Raw genomic sequence first — 15,965 nt, forward strand, 5'->3', positions numbered from 1 at the left:
CAACTGATCGAGACTGGGACACAGAAACAGGAGGGCATTACTCAACTGCTCAAGACTGGTACACAGGAACAGGAGGCAGTCACTCAACTGCACGAAACAGGGACACAGGAACAGGAGGCAGTCACTCAACTGCACAAAACTGGGATACAGGAACAGGAGGCAGTCACTCAACTGCTCGAGACTGGGTCACAGGAACAGGACGCAGTCATTCAACTGCTCGGGTCTGTGTCAAAGGAACAGGAGGCAGTCACTCAACTGCTCGAGTGTGGGTCACAGAAACAGGAGGCATCACTCAATTGCACGAGACAGGGACACAGAAACAGGAGGGCGTTACTCAACTGCTCAAGACTGGGACACAGGAACAGGAGGCAGTCACTCAACTACTCGAGACTGGGACACAGGAACAGGAGGCAGTCATTCGCCTGCTCAAGACTGGAACACAGGAACAGGAGGCAGTCACTCAACTGCTCGAGACTGGGACACAGAAACAGGAGGCAGTCATTCAACTGCACGAGACTGGGTCACAGAAACAGGAGGCATCACTCAATTGCTCGAGACTGGGACACAGGAACAGGAGGCATCACTCAATTGCTCGAGACTGGGACACACAAACAGGAGGGCATTACTCAACTGCTCAAGACTGGTACACAGGAACAGGAGGCAGTCACACAACTGCTCGAGACTGGGACACAGACACAGGAGGCAGTCATTCAACTGCACGAGACTGGGACACAGAAACAGGAGGGCGTTACTCAACTGCTCAAGACTGGGACACAGGAACAGAAGGCTGGCACTCAACTGCTCGAGACTGGGACACTGGAACAGGACGCAGTCATTCAACTGCTCGAGACTGGGACACAGGAACACGAGGCAGTCATTCAACTGCACGAGACTGGGACACAGAAACAGGAGGGCGTTACTCAACTGCTTGAGACTGGGTCACAGAAACAGGAGGGCATTACTCAACTGCTCAAGACTGGTACACAGGAACAGGAGGCAGTCATTCAACTGTTCGAGACTGGGACACAGGAACAGGAGGGTGTTACTAAGCTGCTGCAGATTGGGACACAGGAACAGGAGGCAGTCATTCAACTGTTCGAGACTGGGACACAGGAACAGGAGGCAGTCATTCAACTGTTCGACACTGGGACACAGGAAGAGGAGTCAGTCATTCAACTGTTCAAGACTGGGACACAGGAACATGAGGCAGTCATTCAACTGCTCAAGACTGGGACACAGGAACAGGAGGAATCACTCAATTGCTCGAGACTAGGACACAGGAACAGGAGGCAGTCACTCAACTGCACGAAACAGGGACACAGGAACAGGAGGCAGTCACTCAACTGCACGAAACAGGGACGCAGGAACAGGAGGCAGTCACTCAACTGCACGAAACTGGGATACAGGAACAGGAGAGAGTCATTCAAATACACGAGACTGGGACACAGAAACAGGAGGGCGTCACTGAACTGATCGAGACTGGGACACAGAAACAGGAGGGCGTCACTCAACTGCTCGAGAATGGGACACAGGAACAGGAGGCAGACATTCAACTGCTCGAGAGTGGGACAAAGGAACAGAAGGCAGGCACTCAACTGCTCGAGACTGGGACACAGGAACAGGAGGCAGTCATTCAACTGCTCTAGACTGGGACCGAGGAACAGGAGGCAGTCACTCAACTGCTCGAGACTGGGACACAGGAACAGGGGGCAGTCACTCAACTGCTCGAGACTGGGACAGAGGAACAGGAGGCAGTCATTCAACTGCTCGAGACTGGGAAAAAGGAACAGGAGGCAGTCACTCAATTGCTTGAAACCTGGACACAGGAACAGGAGGCAGTCACTCAACTGCTCGAGACTGGGACACAGGAACAGAAGGCAGTCATTCAACTGCACGAGACTGGGACACAGAAACAGGAGGGCGTTACTCAACTGCTCAAGACTGGGACACAGGAACAGAAGGCAGGCACTCAACTGCTCGAGACTGGGACACTGGAACAGGAGGCAGTCATTCAACTGCTCGAGACTGGGACACAGGAACACGAGGCAGTCATTCAACCTCTCGAGTCTGTGTCGAAGGAACAGGAGGCAGTCACACAACTGCTCGAGACTGGGTCACAGGAACAGGAGGCACCACTCAATTGCTCGAGACTGGGACACAGAAACAGGAGGACATTATTCAACTGCTCAAGACTGGTACACAGGAACAGGAGGCAGTCACTCAACTGCTCGAGACTGGGACACAGAAACAGGAGGGCGTTACTCAACTGCTCAAGACTGGGACACAGGAACAGAAGGCAGGCACTCAACTGCTCGAGACTGGGACACAGGAACAGGAGGCAGTCATTCAACTGCTCGAGACGGGGACACAGGAACACGAGGCAGTCATTCAACCTCTCGAGTCTGGGTCAAAGGAACAGGAGGCAGTCACTCAACTGCTCGAGACTGGGTCACAGAAACAGGAGGAATCACTCAATTACTCGAGACTGGGACACAGAAACAGGAGGGCATTACTCAACTGCTCAAGACTGGTACACAGGAACAGGAGGCAGTCATTCAACTGTTCGAGACTGGGACACAGGAACAGGAGGGTGTTACTCAGCTGCTGCAGACTGGGACACAGGAACAGGAGGCAGTCATTCAACTGTTCGAGACTGGGACACATGAACAGGAGGCAGTCATTCAACTGTTCGAGACTGGGACACAGGAACATGAGGCAGTCATTCAACTGTTCAAGACTGGGACACAGGAACAGGAGGATTCACTCAACTGCTCGAGATTGGGAAACAGAAACAGGAGGGCATTACTCAACTGCTCGAGACTGGGACACAGGAACAGGAGGATTCACTCAACTGCTCGAGATTGGGAAACAGAAACAGGAGGGTGTTACTCAACTGCTCGAGACTGGGAACAGGAACAGGAGGCAGGCACTCAACTGATCGAGACTGGGACACAGAAACAGGAGGGCATTACTCAACTGCTCAAGACTGGTACACAGGAACAGGAGGCAGTCACTCAACTGCACGAAACAGGGACACAGGAACAGGAGGCAGTCACTCAACTGCACAAAACTGGGATACAGGAACAGGAGGCAGTCACTCAACTGCTCGAGACTGGGTCACAGGAACAGGTCGCAGTCATTCAACTGCTCGGGTCTGTGTCAAAGGAACAGGAGGCAGTCACTCAACTGCTCGAGTGTGGGTCACAGAAACAGGAGGCATCACTCAATTGCACGAGACAGGGACACAGAAACAGGAGGGCGTTACTCAACTGCTCAAGACTGGGACACAGGAACAGGAGGCAGTCACTCAACTACTCGAGACTGGGACACAGGAACAGGAGGCAGTCATTCGCCTGCTCAAGACTGGAACACAGGAACAGGAGGCAGTCACTCAACTGCTCGAGACTGGGACACAGAAACAGGAGGCAGTCATTCAACTGCACGAGACTGGGTCACAGAAACAGGAGGCATCACTCAATTGCTCGAGACTGGGACACAGGAACAGGAGGCATCACTCAATTGCTCGAGACTGGGACACACAAACAGGAGGGCATTACTCAACTGCTCAAGACTGGTACACAGGAACAGGAGGCAGTCACACAACTGCTCGAGACTGGGACACAGACACAGGAGGCAGTCATTCAACTGCACGAGACTGGGACACAGAAACAGGAGGGCGTTACTCAACTGCTCAAGACTGGGACACAGGAACAGAAGGCTGGCACTCAACTGCTCGAGACTGGGACACTGGAACAGGACGCAGTCATTCAACTGCTCGAGACTGGGACACAGGAACACGAGGCAGTCATTCAACTGCACGAGACTGGGACACAGAAACAGGAGGGCGTTACTCAACTGCTTGAGACTGGGTCACAGAAACAGGAGGGCATTACTCAACTGCTCAAGATTGGTACACAGGAACAGGAGGCAGTCATTCAACTGTTCGAGACTGGGACACAGGAACAGGAGGGTGTTACTAAGCTGCTGCAGATTGGGACACAGGAACAGGAGGCAGTCATTCAACTGTTCGAGACTGGGACACAGGAACAGGAGGCAGTCATTCAACTGTTCGACACTGGGACACAGGAAGAGGAGTCAGTCATTCAACTGTTCAAGACTGGGACACAGGAACATGAGGCAGTCATTCAACTGCTCAAGACTGGGACACAGGAACAGGAGGAATCACTCAATTGCTCGAGACTGGGACACAGGAACAGGAGGCAGTCACTCAACTGCACGAAACAGGGACACAGGAACAGGAGGCAGTCACTCAACTGCACGAAACAGGGACGCAGGAACAGGAGGCAGTCACTCAACTGCACGAAACTGGGATACAGGAACAGGAGAGAGTCATTCAAATACACGAGACTGGGACACAGAAACAGGAGGGCGTCACTGAACTGATCGAGACTGGGACACAGAAACAGGAGGGCGTCACTCAACTGCTCGAGAATGGGACACAGGAACAGGAGGCAGACATTCAACTGCTCGAGAGTGGGACAAAGGAACAGAAGGCAGGCACTCAACTGCTCGAGACTGGGACACAGGAACAGGAGGCAGTCACTCAACTGTTCGAGTGTGGGTCACAGAAACAGGAGGCATCACCCAATTAATCGAGACTGGGACACAGGAACAGGAGGCATTACTCAATTGCTCGAAACTGGGGCACAGGAACAGGAGGCAGTCACTCAACTGCTAGAGATTGGGTTACAGGAACAGGAGGCAGGCACTCAACTGCTCGAGACTGGGTCACAGAAACACGAGGCATCACTCAATTGCTCTAGACTGGGTCACAGGAACAGGAGGCATCACTCAATTGCTCGAGACTGGGACACAGAAACAGGAGGGCATTACTCAATTGCTCTAGACTGGGTCACAGGAACAGGAGGCAGTCACTCAACTGCTCAAGACTGGGACACAGAAACAGGAGGCAGTCATTCAAATGCACGAGACTGGGACACAGAAACAGGAGGGCGTTACTCAACTGCTCAAGACTGGGACACAGGAACAGGAGGCAGTCATTCAACTGCTCGAGACTGGGACACTGAAATAGGAGGCATCACTCAATTGCTCGAGACTGGGACACAGGAACAGGAGGGCATCACTCAATTGCTCGAGACTGGGACACAGAAACAGGAGGCAGTCACTCAACTGCTCAAGACTGGGACACAGGAACAGGAGGCAGTCATTCAACTGTTCGAGACTGGGACACAGGAACAGGAGGGTGTTACTCAGCTGCTGAAGACTGGGACACAGGAACAGGAGGCAGTCATTCAACTGTTCGAGACTGGGTCACTGAAATAGGAGGCATCACTCAATTGCTCGAGACTGGGACAAAGGAACAGGAGGCATCAATCAATTGCTCGAGACTGGGACACAGGAACAGGAGGCAGTCACTCAACTGCTCGAGACTGGTACACAGAAACCGGAGGCAGTCACTCAACTGCTCGCGACTGAGAACAGGAACAGGAGAGAGTCATTCAACTGCTAGAGACTGGGACACAGGAACAGGAGGGCGTCACTCAACTGCTCGAGACTGGGACACAGGAACAGGAGGCAGTCATTCAACTGCCCGAGACTGGGACACAGGAACAGGAGGCAGTCATTCAACTGCCCGAGACTGGGACACAGAAACAGGAGGGCGTTACTCAATTGCTCGAGACTGGGACACAGGAACAGGAGAGATTCAGTCAAATGCTCGAAACTGGGTCACAGGGACAAAGGGCAGTCACTCAACTGCTCGAGACTGGGAAACAGGAAAAGGAGGCATCACTCAATCGCTCGAGACTGGGACACAGGAATAGGAGGCAGTCACTCAACTGTTCGAGTCTGGGTCACAGAAACAGGAGGCATCACCCAATTAATCGAGTCTGGGTCACAGAAACAGGAGGCATCACCCAATTAATCGAGACTGGGACACAGGAACAGGAGGCATTACTCAATTGCTCGAAACTGGGGCACAGGAACAGGAGGCAGTCACTCAACTGCTCAAGACTGGGACACAGGAACAGGAGGCAGTCATTCAACTGTTCGAGACTGGGTCACTGAAATAGGAGGCATCACTCAATTGCTCGAGACTGGGACACAGGAACAGGAGGCATCACTCAATTGCTCGAGACTGGGACACAGGAACAGGAGGCAGTCACTCAACTGCTCGAGACTGGGACACAGAAACAGGAGGCAGTCATTCAACTGCTCGAGACTGGGACACAGAAACAGGAGGCAGTCACTCAACTGCTCGCGACTGAGAACAGGAACAGGAGAGAGTCATTCAACTGCTAGAGACTGGGACACAGGAACAGGAGGCAGTCATTCAACTGCCCAAGACTGGGACACAGAAACAGGAGGGCGTTACTCAATTGCTCAAGACTGGGACACAGGAACAGGAGAGAGTCAGTCAACTGCTCGAGACTGGGACACAGGAACAGGATGCAGTCATTCAAATGCATGAGTCTGAGACACAGAAACAGGAGGGCGTCACTCAACTGCTCGAGACTGGGACAGAGGAACAGGAGGCAGTCATTCATCTGCTCGAGACTGGGACACAGGAACAGAAGGCAGGCACTCAACTGCTCGAGACTGGGACACAGGAACAGGAGGGCGTTACTCAACTGCTCAAGACTTGGACACAGGAACAGGAGGCAGTCATTCAACTGCTCGAGACTGGGACACAGGAACAGGATGCCGTCATTCAACTGCCCGAGACAGGGACACAGAAACAGGAGGGCGTTACTCAATTACTCAAGACTGGGACACAGCAACAGGAGAGAGTCAGTCAACTGCTCGAAACTGGGTCACAGGGACAGGGGGCAGTCACTCAACTGCTCGAGAGTGGGAAACAGGAAAAGGAGGCATCACTCAATCGCTCGAGACTGGGACACAGGAACAGGAGGCAGTCACTCAACGGTTCGAGTCTGGGTCACAGAAACAGGAGGCATCACCCAATTAATCGAGACTGGGACACAGGAACAGGATGCAGTCACTCAACTGCTCGAGACTGGGACACAGGAACAGGAGGGCGTTACTCAACTGCTCAAGTCTGGGACACAGGAACAGGAGGCAGTAATTCAACTGCTCGAGACTGGGACACAGGAACAGAAGGCAGGCACTCAACTGCTCGAGACTGGGACACAGGAACAGGATGCAGTCATTCAACTGCTCGAGACTGGGACACAGAAACAGGACGGCGTTACTCAACTGCTCAGGACTAGGACACAGGAACAGAAGGCAGGCACTCAACTGCTCGAGACTGGCACACAGGAACAGGAGAGAGTCAGTCAACTGCTCGAAACTGGGACACAGGGACAAGATGCAGTCACTCAACTGCTCGAGACTGGGACACAGGAACAGGCGGCAGTCATTCAACTGCTCGGGTCTGTGTCAAAGGAACAGGAGGCAGTCACTCAACTGCTCGAGTGTGGGTCAAAGAAACAGGAAGCATCACTCAATTGCTCGAGACTGGGGCACAGGAACAGAAGGCAGTCCTTCAACTGCTCGAGACTGGGACACAGAAACAGGAGGGCGTTAGTCAACTCCTCAAGACTGGGACACAGGAACAGGAGGCAGTCACTCAACTGCTCGAGACTGGGACACAGAAACAGGAGGCAGTCATTCAACTGCACGAGACTGGGACACAGGAACAGGAGGCAGTCACTCAACTGCTCGAGACTGGGACACAGAAACAGGAGGGCGTTACTCAACTGCTCAAGACTGGTACACAGGAACAGAAGGCAGGCACTCAACTGCTCGAGACTGGGACACAGGAACAGGAGGCAGTTATTCAACTGCTCGAGACTGGGACACAGGAACAGGAGAGAGTCATTCAAATTCATGAGTCTGAGACACACAAACAGGAGGCAGTCACTCAACTGCACGAGACAGGGACACAGGAACAGGAGGCAGTCATTCAACTGCTCGAGACTGTGACCAAGGAACTGGAGGCAATCACTCAACTGCTCGAGACTGGGACACAGGAACAGGAGGCAGTCACTCAACTGCTCGAGACTGGGACAGAGGAACAGGAGGCAGTCATTCAACTGCTCGAGATTGGGACACAGAAACAGGAGGGCGTCACTCAACTGCTCGAGACTGGGACACAGGAACAGGAGGCAGTCATTCAACTGCTCGAGACTGGGACAAAGGAACAGGAGGCAGTCATTCAACTGCTCGAGACTGGGACACAGAAACAGGAGGGCGTCACTCAACTGCTCGAGACTGGGACACAGGAACAGGAGGCAGTCATTCAACTGCTCGAGATTGGGACATAGGAACAGAAGGCAGGCACTCAACTGCTCGAGACTGGGACACAGGAACAGGAGGCAGTCACTCAACTACTCGAGACTGGGACACAGGAACAAGAGGCAGTCATTCAACTGCTCGAGACTGGGACACAGGAACAGGATGCAGTCATTCAACTGCCCGAGACTGGGACACAGAAACAGGAGGGCGTTACTCAATTGCTCAAGACTGGGACACAGCAACAGGAGAGAGTCAGTCAACTGCTCGAAACTTGGTCACAGGGACAAGGGGCAGTCACTCAACTGCTCGAGAGTGGGAAACAGGAAAAGGAGGCATCACTCAATCGCTCGGACTGGGACACAGGAACAGGAGGCAGTCATTCAATTGCTCGAGACTGGGACACAGAAACAGGAGGGTGTGACTCAACTGCATGAGACTGGGACACAGGAACAGAAGGCAGGCACTCAACTGATCGAGAGTGGGACACAGGAACAGGAGGCAGTCATTCAACTGCTAGAGACTGTGACACAGGAACAGGAGGCAGTCATTCAACTGCTCAAGACTGGGACACAGGAACAGGAGGCAGTCACTCAACTGCTCGAGACTGGGAAAGAGGAACAGGAGGCAGTCATTCAACTGCTCGAGACTGGGACAAAGGAACAGGAGGCAGTCATTCAACTGCTCGAGACTGGGACACAGAAACAGGAGGCAGTCACTCAACTGCTTGAGACTGGGAACAGGAACAGGTGAGAGTCATTCAAATGCTTGAGTCTGAGACACAGAAACAGGAGGGCGTCACTCAACTGCTCGAGACTGGGACACAGGAACAGGAGGCAGTCATTCAACTGCTCGAGACTGGGACACAGGAACAGAAGGCAGGCACTCAACTGCTCGAGACTGGGACACAGGAACAGGAGGGAGTTACTCAACTGCTCAAGTTTGGGACACAGGAACAGGAGGCAGTAATTCAACTGCTCGAGACTGGGACACAGGAACAGAAGGCAGGCACTCAACTGCTCGAGACTGGGATACAGGAACAGGATGCAGTCATTCAACTGCTCGAGACTGGGACACAGAAACAGGAGGGCGTTACTCAACTGCTCAGGACTAGGACACAGGAACAGAAGGCAGGCACTCAACTGCTCGAGACTGGCACACAGGAACAGGAGAGAGTCAGTCAACTGCTCGAAACTGGGTCACAGGGACAAGATGCAGTCACTCAACTGCTCGAGACTGGGACACAGGAACAGGAAGCAGTCATTCAACTGCTCGGGTCTGTGTCAAAGGAACAGGAGGCAGTCACTCAACTGCTCGAGTGTGGGTCACAGAAACAGGAGGCATCACTCAATTGCTCGAGACTGGGACACAGGAACAGAAGGCAGTCCTTCAACTGCTCGAGACTGGGACACAGAAACAGGAGGGCGTTAGTCAACTCCTCAAGACTGGGACACAGGAACAGGAGGCAGTCACTCAACTGCTCGAGACTGGGACACAGAAACAGGAGGCAATCATTCAACTGCACGAGACTGGGACACAGAAACAGGAGGGCGTTACTCAACTGCTCAAGACTGGGACACAGGAACAGGAGGCAGTCACTCAACTGCTCGAGACTGGGACACAGAAACAGGAGGCAATCATTCAACTGCACGAGACTGGGACACAGAAACAGGAGGGCGTTACTCAACTGCTCAAGACTGGGACAGAGGAACAGAAGGCAGGCACTCAACTGCTCGAGACTGGGTCACAGGAACAGGAGGCATCACTCAATTGCTCGAGACTGGGACACAGAAACAGGAGGGCGTTACTCAACTGCTCAAGACTGGGACAGAGGAACAGAAGGCAGGCACTCAACTGCTCGAGACTGGGACACAGGAACAGGAGGCAGTTATTCAACTGCTCGAGACTGGGACACAGGAACACGAGGCAGTCATTCAACCTCTCGAGTCTGGGTCAAAGGAACAGGACGCAGTCACTCAACTGCTCGAGACTGGGTCACAGGAACAGGAGGCATCACTCAATTGCTCGAGACTGGGGCACAGAAACAGGAGGGCATTACTCAACTGCTCAAGACTGGTACACAGGAACAGGAGGGCGTTAGTGAACTCCTCAAGACTGGGACACAGGAACATAAGGCAGACACTCAACTGCTCGAGACTGGGACACAGGAACAGGAGGCAGTCATTCAACCTCTCGAGTCTGGGTCAAAGGAACAGGAGTCAGTCACTCAACTGCTCGAGACTGGGTCACTGAAATTGGAGGCATCACTCAATTGCTCGAGACTGGGACACAGGAACAGGAGGCATCACTCAATTGCTCGAGACTGGGACAAAGAAACAGGAGGCAGTCACTCAACTGCTCGAGACTGGGACACAGAAACAGGAGGCAATCATTCAACTGCTCGAGACTGGGACACAGAAACAGGAGGGCGTTACTCAACTGCTCAAGACTGGGACACAGGAACGGAAGGCATGCACTCAACTGCTCGAGACTGGGACACAGAAACAGGAGGCAATCATTCAGCTGCACGAGACTGGGACACAGAAACAGGAGGGCGTTACTCAACTGCTCAAGACTGGGACACAGGAACAGAAGGCAGGCACTCAACTGCTCGAGACTGGGACACAGGAACAGGAGGCAGTTATTCAACTGCTCGAGACTGGGACACAGGAACACGAGGCAGTCATTCAACCTCTCGAGTCTGGGTCAAAGGAACAGGACGCAGTCAATCAACTGCTCGAGACTGGGTCACAGGAACAGGAGGCATCACTCAATTGCTCGAGACTGGGGCACAAAAACAAGAGGGCATCACTCAACTGCTCGAGACTGGGACACAGGAAAAGGAGGCAGTCATTCAACCTCTCGATGTGGGTCAAAGGAACAGGAGTCAGTCACTCAACTGCTCGAGACTGGGTCACTGAAATTGGAGGCATCACTCAATTGCTCGAGACTGGGACACAGGAACAGGAGGCATCACTCAATTGCTCGAGACTGGGACAAAGAAACAGGAGGCAGTCACTCAACTGCTCAAGACTGGGACACAGGAACAGGAGGCAGTCATTCAACTGTTCGAGACTGGGACACAGGAACAGGAGGGTGTTACTCAGCTGCTGAAGACTGGGACACAGGAACAGGAGGCAGTCATTCAACTGTTCGAGATTGGGACACAGGAACAGGAGGGTGTTACTCAGCTGCTGAAGACTGTGACACAGGAACAGGAGGCAGTCATTCAACTGCTCAAGACTGGGACACAGGAACAGGAGGCAGTCACTCAACTGCTCGAGACTGTGACCAAGGAACAGGAGGCAGTCACTCAACTGCTCGAGACTGGGACACAGGAACAGGAGGCAGTCACTCAACTGCTCGAGACTGGGACAGAGGAACAGGAGGCAGTCATTCAACTGCTCGAGACTGGGACAAAGGAACAGGAGGCAGTCATTCAACTGCTCGAGTCTGGGACACAGAAACAGGAGGCAGTCACTCAACTGCTTGAGACTGGGAACAGGAACAGGTGAGAGTCATTCAAATGCATGAGTCTGAGACACAGAAACAGGAGGGCGTCACTCAACTGCTCGAGACTGGGACACAGGAACAGGAGGCAGTCATTCAACTGCTCGAGACTGGGACACAGGAACAGAAGGCAGGCACTCAACTGCTCGAGACTGGGACACAGGAACAGGAGGGAGTTACTCAACTGCTCAAGTTTGGGACACAGGAACAGGAGGCAGTAATTCAACTGCTCGAGACTGGGACACAGGAACAGAAGGCAGGCACTCAACTGCTCGAGACTGGGATACAGGAACAGGATGCAGTCATTCAACTGCTCGAGACTGGGACACAGAAACAGGAGGGCGTTACTCAACTGCTCAGGACTAGGACACAGGAACAGAAGGCAGGCACTCAACTGCTCGAGACTGGCACACAGGAACAGGAGAGAGTCAGTCAACTGCTCGAAACTGGGTCACAGGGACAAGATGCAATCACTCAACTGCTCGAGACTGGGACACAGGAACAGGAGGCAGTCATTCAACTGCTCGGGTCTGTGTCAAAGGAACAGGAGGCAGTCACTCAACTGCTCGAGTGTGGGTCACAGAAACAGGAGGCATCACTCAATTGCTCGAGACTGGGACACAGGAACAGAAGGCAGTCCTTCAACTGCTCGAGACTGGGACACAGAAACAGGAGGGCGTTAGTCAACTCCTCAAGACTGGGACACAGGAACAGGAGGCAGTCACTCAACTGCTCGAGACTGGGACACAGAAACAGGAGGCAATCATTCAACTGCACGAGACTGGGACACAGAAACAGGAGAGCGTTACTCAACTGCTCAAGACTGGGACACAGGAACAGAAGGCAGGCACTCAACTGCTCGAGACTGGGACACAGGAACAGGAGGCAGTTATTCAACTGCTCGAGACTGGGACACAGGAACACGAGGCAGTCATTCAACCTCTCGAGTCTGGGTCAAAGGAACAGGACGCAGTCACTCAACTGCTCGAGACTGGGTCACAGGAACAGGAGGCATCACTCAATTGCTCGAGACTGGGGCACAGAAACAGGAGGGCATTACTCAACTGCTCAAGACTGGTACACAGGAACAGGAGGCAGTCACTCAACTGCTCAAGACTGGGACACAGAAACAGGAGGCAGTCATTCAGCTGCACGAGACTGGGACACAGAAACAGGAGGGCGTTACTCAACTGCTCAAGACTGGGACACAGGAACATAAGGCAGACACTCAACTGCTCGAGACTGGGACACAGGAACAGGAGGCAGTCATTCAACCACTCGAGTCTGGGTCAAAGGAACAGGAGTCAGTCACTCAACTGCTCGAGACTGGGTCACTGAAATTGGAGGCATCACTCAATTGCTCGAGACTGGGACACAGGAACAGGAGGCATCACTCAATTGCTCGAGACTGGGACAAAGAAACAGGAGGCAGTCACTCAACTGCTCAAGACTGGGACACAGGAACAGGAGGCAGTCATTCAACTGTTCGAGACTGGGACACAGGAACAGGAGGGTGTTACTCAGCTGCTGAAGACTGGGACACAGGAACAGGAGGCAGTCATTCAACTGTTCGAGACTGGGACACAGGAATAGGAGGCAGTCACTCAACTGCTCGAGACTGGGACAGAGGAACAGGAGGCAGTCATTCAACTGCTCGAGACTGGGACAAAGGAACAGGAGGCAGTCATTCAACTGCTCGAGACTGGGACACAGAAACAGGAGGCAGTCACTCAACTGCTTGAGACTGGGAACAGGAACAGGTGTAAGTCATTCAAATGCAATGAGTCTGAGACACAGAAACAGGAGGGCGTCACTCAACTGCTCGAGACTGGGACACAGGAACAGGAGGCAGTCATTCAACTGCTCGAGACTGGGACACAGGAACAGAAGGCAGGCACTCAACTGCTCGAGACTGGGACACAGGAACAGGAGGGAGGTACTCAACTGCTCAAGTTTGGGACACAGGAACAGGAGGCAGTAATTCAACTGCTCGAGACTGGGACACAGGAACAGAAGGCAGGCACTCAACTGCTCGAGACTGGGATACAGGAACAGGATGCAGTCATTCAACTGCTCGAGACTGGGACACAGAAACAGGAGGGCGTTACTCAACTGCTCAGGACTAGGACACAGGAACAGAAGGCAGGCACTCAACTGCTCGAGACTGGGACACAGGAACAGGAGAGAGTCAGTCAACTGCTCGAAACTGGGTAACAGGGACAAGATGCAGTCACTCAACTGCTCGAGACTGGGACACAGGAACAGGAGGCAGTCATTCAACTGCTCGGGTCTGTGTCAAAGGAACAGGAGGCAGTCACTCAACTGCTCGAGTGTGGGTCACAGAAACAGGAGGCATCACTCAACTGCTCGAGACTGGGACACAGAAACAGGAGGCAATCATTCAACTGCACGAGACTGGGACACAGAAACAGGAGGGCGTTACTCAACTGCTCAAGACTGGGACACAGGAACAGAAGGCAGGCACTCAACTGCTCGAGACTGGGACACAGGAACAGGAGGCAGTTATTCAACTGCTCGAGACTGGGACACAGGAACACGGGCAGTCATTCAACCTCTCGAGTCTGGGTCAAAGGAACAGGACGCAGTCACTCAACCGCTCGAGACTGGGGCACAAAAACAAGAGGGCATTACTCAACTGCTCAAGACTGGGACACAGGAACATAAGGCAGACACTCAACTGCTCGAGACTGGGACACAGGAACAGGAGGCAGTCATTCAACCTCTCGAGTCTGGGTCAAAGGAACAGGAGTCAGTCACTCAACTGCTCGAGACTGGGTCACTGAAATTGGAGGCATCACTCAATTGCTCGAGACTGGGACACAGGAACAGGAGGCATCACTCAATTGCTCGAGACTGGGACAAAGAAACAGGAGGCAGTCACTCAACTGCTCAAGACTGGGACACAGGAACAGGAGGCAGTCATTCAACTGTTCGAGACTGGGACACAGGAACAGGAGGGTGTTACTCAGCTGCTGAAGACTGGGACACAGGAACAGGAGGCAGTCATTCAACTGTTTGAGACTGGGTCACAGGAACAGGAGGCAGTCATTCAACTGTTTGAGACTGGGACACAGGAACAGGAGGCAGTCATTCAACTGATCGAGACTGGGACACAGGAACAGGAGGCAGTCACTCAACTGCTCAAAACTTGGACACAGGATCAGGATACAGTCCTTCAACTGCTCGAGACTGGGAACAGGAACAGAAGGCAGGCACTCAACGGATCGAGACTGGGACACAGGAACAGGAGGCAGTCATTCAACTGCTCGAGACTGGGAACAGGAACAGGAACAGGAGGCAGGCACTCAACTGATCGAGACTGGGACACAGGAACAGGAGGCAGTCACTCAACTGCTCAAAACTGGGACACAGCAACAGCACGCAGTCATTCAACTGCTCGAGACTGGGACACAGAAACAGGAGGGTGTGACTCAACTCCATGAGACTGGGACACAGGTACAGAAGGCAGGCACTCAACTGATCGAGATTGGGACACAGGAACAGGAGGCAGTCATTCAACTGCTAGAGACTGGGACACAGGAACAGGAGGCAGTCACTCAACTGCTCGAGACTGGGACACAGGAACAGGAGGCAGTCATTCAACTGCTCGAGACTGGGACACAGAAACAGGAGGGTGTGACTCAACTGCATGAGACTGGGACACAGGTACAGAAGGCAGGCACTCAACTGATCGAGATTGGGACACAGGAACAGGAGGCAGTCATTCAACTGCTGGAGACTGTGACACAGGAACAGGAGGCAGTCATTCAACTGCTCAAGACTGGGACACAGGAACAGGAGGCAGTCACTCAACTGCTCGAGACTGGGACACAGGAACAGGAGGCAGTCATTCAACTGCTCGAGACTGGGACACAGAAACAGGACGGTGTGACTCAACTGCATGAGACTGGGACACAGGAACAGAAGGCAGGCACTCAACTGATCGAGAGTGGGACACAGGAACAGGAGGCAGTCATTCAACTGCTCGAGACTGTGACACAGGAACAGGAGGCAGTCATTCAACTGCTCAAGACTGGGACACAGGAACAGGAGGCATTCACTCAACTGCACGAGACAGGGACACAGGAACAGGAGGCAGTCACTTAACTGCACGAAACTGGGACACAGGAATATGAGGCAGTCATTCAACTGTTCAAGACAGGAACACAGGAACAGGAGGCACTCATTCAACTGCTCGA

This window comes from Chiloscyllium plagiosum, unplaced genomic scaffold, assembly GCF_037043375.1.
Source record: "Chiloscyllium plagiosum isolate Xiang-an unplaced genomic scaffold, Cpla_swu_hap1 HiC_scaffold_47, whole genome shotgun sequence".
In the NCBI taxonomy this organism is placed as follows: domain Eukaryota; kingdom Metazoa; phylum Chordata; class Chondrichthyes; order Orectolobiformes; family Hemiscylliidae; genus Chiloscyllium; species Chiloscyllium plagiosum.